The sequence below is a fragment of the Entelurus aequoreus genome, linkage group LG18 (genome assembly GCF_033978785.1).
Source record: "Entelurus aequoreus isolate RoL-2023_Sb linkage group LG18, RoL_Eaeq_v1.1, whole genome shotgun sequence".
Lineage (NCBI taxonomy): Eukaryota > Metazoa > Chordata > Actinopteri > Syngnathiformes > Syngnathidae > Entelurus > Entelurus aequoreus.
In genome coordinates, this window is record NC_084748.1 from 50,051,153 (window position 1) to 50,061,152 (window position 10,000).

General features: G+C 29.2%; 1 protein-coding gene across 2 annotated transcripts in view; it reads right to left on the reverse strand.

Annotated features, from left to right (window-relative positions):
• LOC133634240 (receptor-type tyrosine-protein phosphatase delta-like) overlaps positions 1-10,000 on the reverse strand; it is a 643,216-nt gene that overhangs the window by 347,182 nt on the left and 286,034 nt on the right. For both annotated transcript variants that reach the window (XM_062027362.1, XM_062027360.1), the window contains one exon: positions 6,511-6,591. The gene's annotated coding sequence lies outside the window, so the exon portion shown is untranslated. The remainder of the gene's footprint in view (positions 1-6,510; positions 6,592-10,000) is intronic.

A 10,000-nucleotide genomic window follows, 5' to 3' on the forward strand; every position in this document is an offset into this window, starting at 1 on the left:
ACTAACTTTAAAACAACAATTAAATGCAATACTGTAGCAAATGAAGCAACGGTAAAATAACATAATAGTGAATTAAAAATATACATAATAAAAGTAACTAAAATCATCAATGTTTGCTAAAGCTCTTATTTTTACTCACAACATATTTTATTTGGTTTTATCTCAGTTTTTTTTATCCAATCTAATTGTATTTACATAATAATACTTTTAGGCAAGTTAATTAAACAAACACACGCACACACAAACAACTGTTGACAAAAACAGCCTGAGGGAAAAAAACGCCACCTTGGAAGTACATCTTAATACACACACACATATATATATATATATATATATATATATATATATATATATATATATATATATATATATATATATATATATATATATATATATATATATATATATATATATATAATGAGTATATATATATGTGTGTGTGTGTGTGTGTGTGTGTGTGTGTGTGTATTATATTAAGATGTACTTCTTCTGGAAGTACATCTTAATATATATATACACGCAATAAAAGCAATAAATAAGAATAAAACATTATGTATAATGCATATGTTCCTTTTGACTGTATATGTACTGTAAGTGTATAATGTATTTATATTATTCACATGTGAATAATGCTGTATAATTGACTGTATTTAAGTTATTCACATGTGAATAATGCTGTATAATAGACTGTATTTATATTATTCACATGTGAATAATGCTGTATAATAGACTGTATTTATATTATACACATGTGAATAATGCTGTATAATAGACTGTATTTATATTATTCACATGTGAATAATGCTGTATAATTGACTGTATTTAAGTTATTCACATGTGAATAATGCTGTATAATTGACTGTATTTATGTTATTCACATGTGAATAATGCTGTATAATAGACTGTATTTATATTATACACATGTGAATAACGCTGTATTCCCATGTGAATAATTCTGTATAATAGACTGTATTTATATTATACACATGTGAATTATGCTGTATAGTAGACTGTATTTATATTATTCACATGTGAATAATGCTGTATAATTGACTGTATTTATGTTATTCACATGTGAATAATGCTGTATAATAGACTGTATTTATATTATTGACATGTGAATAATGCTGTATAATAGACTGTATTTATATTATTCACATGTGAATAATACTGTATAATAGACTATTTATATTATTCACATGTGAATAATGCTGTATAATAGACTGTATTTATATTATTCACATGTGAATAATACTGCATAATAGACTATTTATATTATTCACATGTGAATAATGCTGTATAATAGACTGTATTTATGTTATTCATATGTGAATAATGCTGTATAATAGACTATATTTATATTATTCACATGTGAATAATACTGTATAATAATGTATTTATATTATTCACATGTGAATAATGCTGTATAATAGACTGTATTTATATTATTCACATGTGAATAATACTGTATAATAGACTATTTATATTATTCACATGTGAATAATGCTGTATAATAGACTGTATTTATGTTATTCATATGTGAATAATGCTGTATAATAGACTGTATTTATATTATTCACATGTGAATAATACTGTATAATAATGTATCTATATTATTCACATGTGAATAATGCTGTATAATAGACTGTGTTTATATTATTCACATGTGAATAATGCTGTATAATAGACTGTATTTATGTTATTCACATGTGAATAATGCTGTGTAATAGACTGTATTTATATTGTTGACATGTGAATACCGCTGTATAATAGACTGTATTTATATTATTCACATGTGAATTATGCTGTATAATTGACTGTATTTATGTTATTCACATGTGAATAATATAAATACAGTCTATTATACAGCATTATTCACATGTGAATAATGCTGTATAATTGATTGTATTTATATTATTCATATTATTCACATGTGAATAATGCTGTATAATAGACTATTTATATTATTCACATGTGAATAATGCTGTATAATAGACTGTATTTATGTTATTCACATGTGAATAATGCTGTATAATAGACTGTATTTATATTATTCACATGTGAATAATGCTGTATAATAGACTGTATTTATATTGTTGACATGTGAATAATGCTGTATAATAGACTGTATTTATGTTATTCACATGTGAATAATGCTGTATAATAGACTGTATTTATGTTATTCACATGTGAATATTGCTGTATAATAGACTGTATTTATATTATACACATGTGAATAACGCTGTATAATAGACTGTATTTATATTATTCACATGTGAATAATGCTGTATAATAGACTGTATTTATGTTATTCACATGTGAATAATGCTGTATAATAGACTGTATTTATATTATTCACATGTGAATAATGCTGTATAATAGACTGTTTTTATATTATTCACATGTGAATAATGCTGTATAATAGACTGTATTTATATTATTTACATGTGAATAATGCTGTATAATAGACTGCATTTATGTTATTCACATGTGAATAATGCTGTGTAATAGACTGTATTTATGTTATTCACATGTGAATAACGCTGTATAATAGACTGTATTTATATTATTCACATGTGAATAATGCTGTATAATAGACTGTATTTATGTTATTCACATGTGAATAACGCTGTGTAATAGACTGTATTTATATTATTCACATGTGAATAATGCTGTATAATAGACTGTATTTATGTTATTCACATGTGAATAACGCTGTATAATAGACTGTATTTATATTATTCACATGTGAATAATGCTGTATAATTGACTGTATTTATGTTATTCACATGTGAATAATGCTGTATAATAGACTGTATTTATATTATTGACATGTGAATAATGCTGTATAATAGACTGTATTTATATTATTCACATGTGAATAATACTGTATAATAGACTATTTATATTATTCACATGTGAATAATGCTGTATAATAGACTGTATTTATATTATTCACATGTGAATAATACTGCATAATAGACTATTTATATTATTCACATGTGAATAATGCTGTATAATAGACTGTATTTATGTTATTCATATGTGAATAATGCTGTATAATAGACTATATTTATATTATTCACATGTGAATAATACTGTATAATAATGTATTTATATTATTCACATGTGAATAATGCTGTATAATAGACTGTATTTATATTATTCACATGTGAATAATACTGTATAATAGACTATTTATATTATTCACATGTGAATAATGCTGTATAATAGACTGTATTTATGTTATTCATATGTGAATAATGCTGTATAATAGACTGTATTTATATTATTCACATGTGAATAATACTGTATAATAATGTATCTATATTATTCACATGTGAATAATGCTGTATAATAGACTGTGTTTATATTATTCACATGTGAATAATGCTGTATAATAGACTGTATTTATGTTATTCACATGTGAATAATGCTGTGTAATAGACTGTATTTATATTGTTGACATGTGAATACCGCTGTATAATAGACTGTATTTATATTATTCACATGTGAATTATGCTGTATAATTGACTGTATTTATGTTATTCACATGTGAATAATATAAATACAGTCTATTATACAGCATTATTCACATGTGAATAATGCTGTATAATTGATTGTATTTATATTATTCATATTATTCACATGTGAATAATGCTGTATAATAGACTATTTATATTATTCACATGTGAATAATGCTGTATAATAGACTGTATTTATGTTATTCACATGTGAATAATGCTGTATAATAGACTGTATTTATATTATTCACATGTGAATAATGCTGTATAATAGACTGTATTTATATTGTTGACATGTGAATAATGCTGTATAATAGACTGTATTTATGTTATTCACATGTGAATAATGCTGTATAATAGACTGTATTTATGTTATTCACATGTGAATATTGCTGTATAATAGACTGTATTTATATTATACACATGTGAATAACGCTGTATAATAGACTGTATTTATATTATTCACATGTGAATAATGCTGTATAATAGACTGTATTTATGTTATTCACATGTGAATAATGCTGTATAATAGACTGTATTTATATTATTCACATGTGAATAATGCTGTATAATAGACTGTTTTTATATTATTCACATGTGAATAATGCTGTATAATAGACTGTATTTATATTATTTACATGTGAATAATGCTGTATAATAGACTGCATTTATGTTATTCACATGTGAATAATGCTGTGTAATAGACTGTATTTATGTTATTCACATGTGAATAACGCTGTATAATAGACTGTATTTATATTATTCACATGTGAATAATGCTGTATAATAGACTGTATTTATGTTATTCACATGTGAATAACGCTGTGTAATAGACTGTATTTATATTATTCACATGTGAATAATGCTGTATAATAGACTGTATTTATGTTATTCACATGTGAATAACGCTGTATAATAGACTGTATTTATATTATTCACATGTGAATAATGCTGTATAATAGACTGTATTTATGTTATTCACATGTGAATAACGCTGTATAATAGACTGTATTTATATTATTCACATGTGAATAATGCTGTGTAATAGACTGTATTTATGTTATTCACATGTGAATAATTCTGTATAATAGACTGTATTTATATTATTCACATGTGAATAATGCTGTATAATAGACTGTTTTTATATTATTCACATGTGAATAATGCTGTATAATAGACTGTATTTATATTATTCACATGTGAATAATGCTGTATGATAGACTGTATTTATATTATTCACATGTGAATAATGCTGTATAATAGACTGTATTTATATTATTCACATGTGAATAATGCTGTATAATAGACTGTTTTTATATTATTCACATGTGAATAATGCTGTATAATAGACTGTATGTATATTATTCACATGTGAATAATGCTGTATAATAGACTGTTTTTATATTATTCACATGTGAATAATGCTGTATAATAGACTGTATTTATATTATTCACATGTGAATAATGCTGTATAATAGACTGTATTTATGTTATTCGCATGTGAATAAAGCTGTATAATAGACTGTATGTATATTATTCACATGTGAATAATGCTGTATAATAGACTGTTTTTATATTATTCACATGTGAATAATGCTGTATAATAGACTGTATTTATATTATTCACATGTGAATAATGCTGTATAATAGACTGTATTTATATTATTCACATGTGAATAATGCTGTATAATCGACTGTATTTATATTATTCACATGTGAATAATGCTGTGTAATAGGCTGTATTTATATTGTTGACATGTGAATACCGCTGTATAATAGACTGTATTTATATTATTCACATGTGAATTATGCTGTATAATAGACTGTATTTATATTATTCACATGTGAATAATACTGTATAATAATGTATTTATATTATTCACATGTGAATAATGCTGTATAATCGACTGTATTTATATTATTCACATGTGAATAATGCTGTGTAATAGACTGTATTTATATTGTTGACATGTGAATACCGCTGTATAATAGACTGTATTTATATTGTTCACATGTGAATAATGCTGTATAATAGACTGTATTTATATTATTCACATGTGAATAATGCTGTATAATAGACTATTTATATTATTCACATGTGAATAATGCTGTATAATAGACTGCATTTATGTTATTCACATGTGAATAATGCTGTATAATAGACTGTATTTATGTTATTCACATGTGAATAATGCTGTATAATAGACTGTATTTATATTATTTACATGTAAAAAATACCTTATTGTTTATTGTGAGCAAACTGTGGTGCTGAATTTCCCCCAGGGATCAATAAAGTCATTTCTATTCTATTCTATTCTATCAAGAACTTAAGAATGATTAAAAATGCATCGATAACCTATTTTAAATTTCCTTATTAAATGTTTCCATTCCATTGTATTTCTTTTTATTGTGCTTTATTTTGATTTTTTTTTTTTTTTACCATTTTATCATTGTTGGTTTTATTATGTATTTTATTCATTTTTCTGCACCGCCCTATGGTCCTCTGATAAATATTTAAAGTGCCCTGCCAATAAAATTGGATGGGCAAGAACTAAAATCAAGATGGGGAAACAAAAGCCTGAAGAGAAGATCTGACGGGTCCTGGCCTGGAAGTGAAATAAACCAACATGTTGCCGCCATCTGGGGGCCGGACGGAGTACTACACTCACTTCCTGCCAGAGTCCAGAACCGGACCGAGCGGTACTGAAGCGAGTGGCGTTGATGAGCGGCATGTCCACCGAGGCGGCGAGCGCATGCTTTATATTTAGAGCGCTGACGGCATGCACGGGAAAGGGAACAAGCTCAGTGATGCGTTCAGGCGCTGCCGTCAATAATGTATAAGGAGGCCTTTAAAAAAACATCAGCAATGTCTACTCTCAAACTTTCATCTCTTCGCCCCCCCCCCCGGGGGGTCTTACTTTCCCACGGACAAGACCCTCCCTCTCTCCGCAGACCCCGCCCACATCCTCGCGCGGAGGTCACTTACCCCCCCGGTCTCAGTGCGCAGGTCCGCGGCGCTGCTTCATCTTTGGCGATGGAAAGAGTTGGAAATCTCCCCAGAATTCTCCTGCAACACAGGCGGGCGGGGGAGGGAGGGAGGGGTGGGAAAGGGGGATGAGGAGATTAGGAAGGAGAGACTTCGCCCTTTCAAATATCACACGCTTAGAAAAACCAAGTCGGTTAAGTTCCCTCTGGCGCCTGCTTCTGTCACAGTCGTAGGGACCCGAGTTGAAGAACCGCAGAGTTCCTGAAGCACTCGGGTTCAAATGGTGAGCATTTTACATTCTTAAAAATGAAATACATTAATTTTTTTTCACAAAATTCTACACAAAATACCCATTTTGTTAGAATTTTTTGCAAAAACTACACAAAATGACATTACATTTAAGTTTAGAGTCCAAGTTGAAGAATCGCAGAGTTCCTGAAGCACTCGGGTTCAAATGACGAGCATTTTACATTCCAAAATGGAATACATTCATTTTCGTCCTCAAAATTCTACACAAAATACCCATTTTGTTAGAATTTTTTGCAAAAACTACACAAAATGACATTACATTTAAGTTTAGAGTCCAAGTTGAAGAACCGCAGAGTTCCTGAAGCACTCGGGTTCAAATGGCGAGCATTTTACATTCTTAAAAATGAAATACATTCATTTTTTTTCACAAAATTCTACACAAAATACCCATTTTGTTAGAATTTTTAGCAAAAACTACAAAATGACATTACATTTAAGTTTAGAGTCCAAGTTGAAGAACCGCAGAGTTCCTGAAGCACTCGGGTTCAAATGGCGAGCATTTTACATTCTTAAAAATGAAATACATTCATTTTTTTTCACAAAATTCTACACAAAATACCCATTTTGTTAGAATTTTTAGCAAAAACTACAAAATGACATTACATTTAAGTTTAGAGTCCAAGTTGAAGAACCGCAGAGTTCCTGAAGCACTCGGGTTCAAATGGCGAGCATTTTACATTCTTAAAAATGGAATACATTCATTTTTTTTCACAAAATTCTACACAAAATACCCATTTTGTTAGAATTTTTTGCAAAAACTACACAAAATGACATTACATTTAAGTTTAGAGTCCAAGTTGAAGAACCGCAGAGTTCCTGAAGCACTCGGGTTCAAATGGTGAGCATTTTACATTCTTAAAAATGGAATACATTTATTTTTGTCCTCTAAATTCTACACAAAATACCCATTTTGTTAGAATTTTTTGTAAAAACTACACAAAGTGACATTACATTTAAGTTTAGAGTCCAAGTTGAAGAACTGCAGAGTTCCTGAAGCACTCGGGTTCAAATGGCGAGCATTTTACATTCTTAAAAATGAAATACATTCATTTTTTTTCACAAAATTCTACACAAAATACCCATTTTGTTAGAATTTTTTGCAAAAACTACACAAAATGACTTTACATTTAAGTTTAGAGCCAAAGTTGAAGAACTGCAGAGTTCCTGAAGCACTCGGGTTCAAATGGCGAGCATTTTACATTCTTAACAATTAAATACATTCATTTTTGTCCTCAAAATTCTACACAAAATACCCATTTTGTTAGAAATGTTTGCAAAAACTACAAAATGACACAATATTTATGTTGAGAGCCTTTGCTCAATACTTAGTTGATGCACCTCTGGCAGTTTTTTGGAATACGATGTCACCACCTTGGCACACCTATCTTTGGGCACCTTGGCCCGTATAGTCTTGGTTCATGCCCTGTCAGGCCTGTTGCCTTATATATAAACTAGGGATGTCCGATAATGGCTTTTTGCCGATATCCGATATTGTCCAACTCTTTAATTACCGATACCGATATCAACCGATACTGATATCAACCGATATATACAGTCGTGGAATTAACACATTATTATGGCTAATTTGGACAACCAGGTATGGTGAAGATAAGGTACTTTTTAAAAAAAATTAATCAAATAAAATAAGATAAATAAATTAAAAACATTTTCTTGAATAAAAAAGAAAGTAAAACAATATAAAAACAATTACATAGAAACTATTAATGAATGAAAATGAGTAAAATGAAGTGTTAAAGGTTAGTACTATTAGTGGAGCAGCAGCACGCACAATCATGTGTGCTTACGGACTGTATCCCTTGCAGACTGTATTGATATATATTGATATATAATGCTTACGGACTGTATCCCTTGCAGACTGTATTGATATATATTGATATATAATGCTTACGGACTGCATCCCTTGCAGACTGTATTGATATATATTGATATATAATGCTTACGGACTGTATCCCTTGCAGACTGTATTGATATATATTGATATATAATGCTTACGGACTGTATCCCTTGCAGACTGTATTGATATATATTGATATATAATGCTTACGGACTGTATCCCTCGCAGACTGTATTGATATATATTGATATATAATGCTTACGGACTGTATCCCTTGCAGACTGTATTGATATATATTGATATATAATGCTTACGGACTGTATCCCTTGCAGACTGTATTGATATATATTGATATATAATGCTTACGGACTGTATCCCTTGCAGACTGTATTGATATATATATTGATATATAATGCTTACGGACTGTATCCCTTGCAGACTGTATTGATATATATTGATATATAATGCTTACGGACTGTTTCCCTTGCAGACTGTATTGATATATATTGATATATAATGCTTACGGACTGTATCCCTTGCAGACTGTATTGATATATATTGATATATAATGCTTACGGACTGTATCCCTTGCAGACTGTATTGATATATATTGATATATAATGCTTACGGACTGTATCCCTTGCAGACTGTATTGATATATATTGATATATCATGTAGGAAGCAGAATATTAATAACAGAAAGAAACAACACTTTTGTGTTTTTTTGGGTTGGTGCACTAATTGTAAGTGTATCTTGTGTTTTTTATGTTGATTTAATAAAAAAATAAAATTAAAAAAATAATTAAATTAAATTTAAAAAAACGATGCCGATAATTAAAAAAACGATACCGATAATTTAGCGATATTAAATTTTAACGCATTTATCGGCCGATAACGGCCATCTCTAATATAAACCTTTCCAAATCATGTCCGACCGACTGACTTGTACCACAGGTGGACTCCAATGAAGCTGTGGGAACATCTCAAGGACGATTGGTGGAGACAGGATGCACCGGACCTGGCGTTTGAGTTTCATGGCAAAGGCTGTGAATATTTATTTAATTATTTTTAAATACATTTGCACACTTTTCTTAATGAAAAAAAGAAAAAAAAAAAAAAAAAAAATTTTTTCAAATTGTCATGATGGGGTATTGTGTGTAGAATTTTGAGGACGAAATTAATTTATTCCATTTTGGAATAAGGCAGTAACATAACATGTGTACAAAGTGTGTGTGTGTGTGTGTGTGTGTGTGTGTGTGTGTGTGTGTGTGTGTGTGTGTGTGTGTGTGTGTGTGTGTGTGTGTGTGTGCAGGACGCACACACACA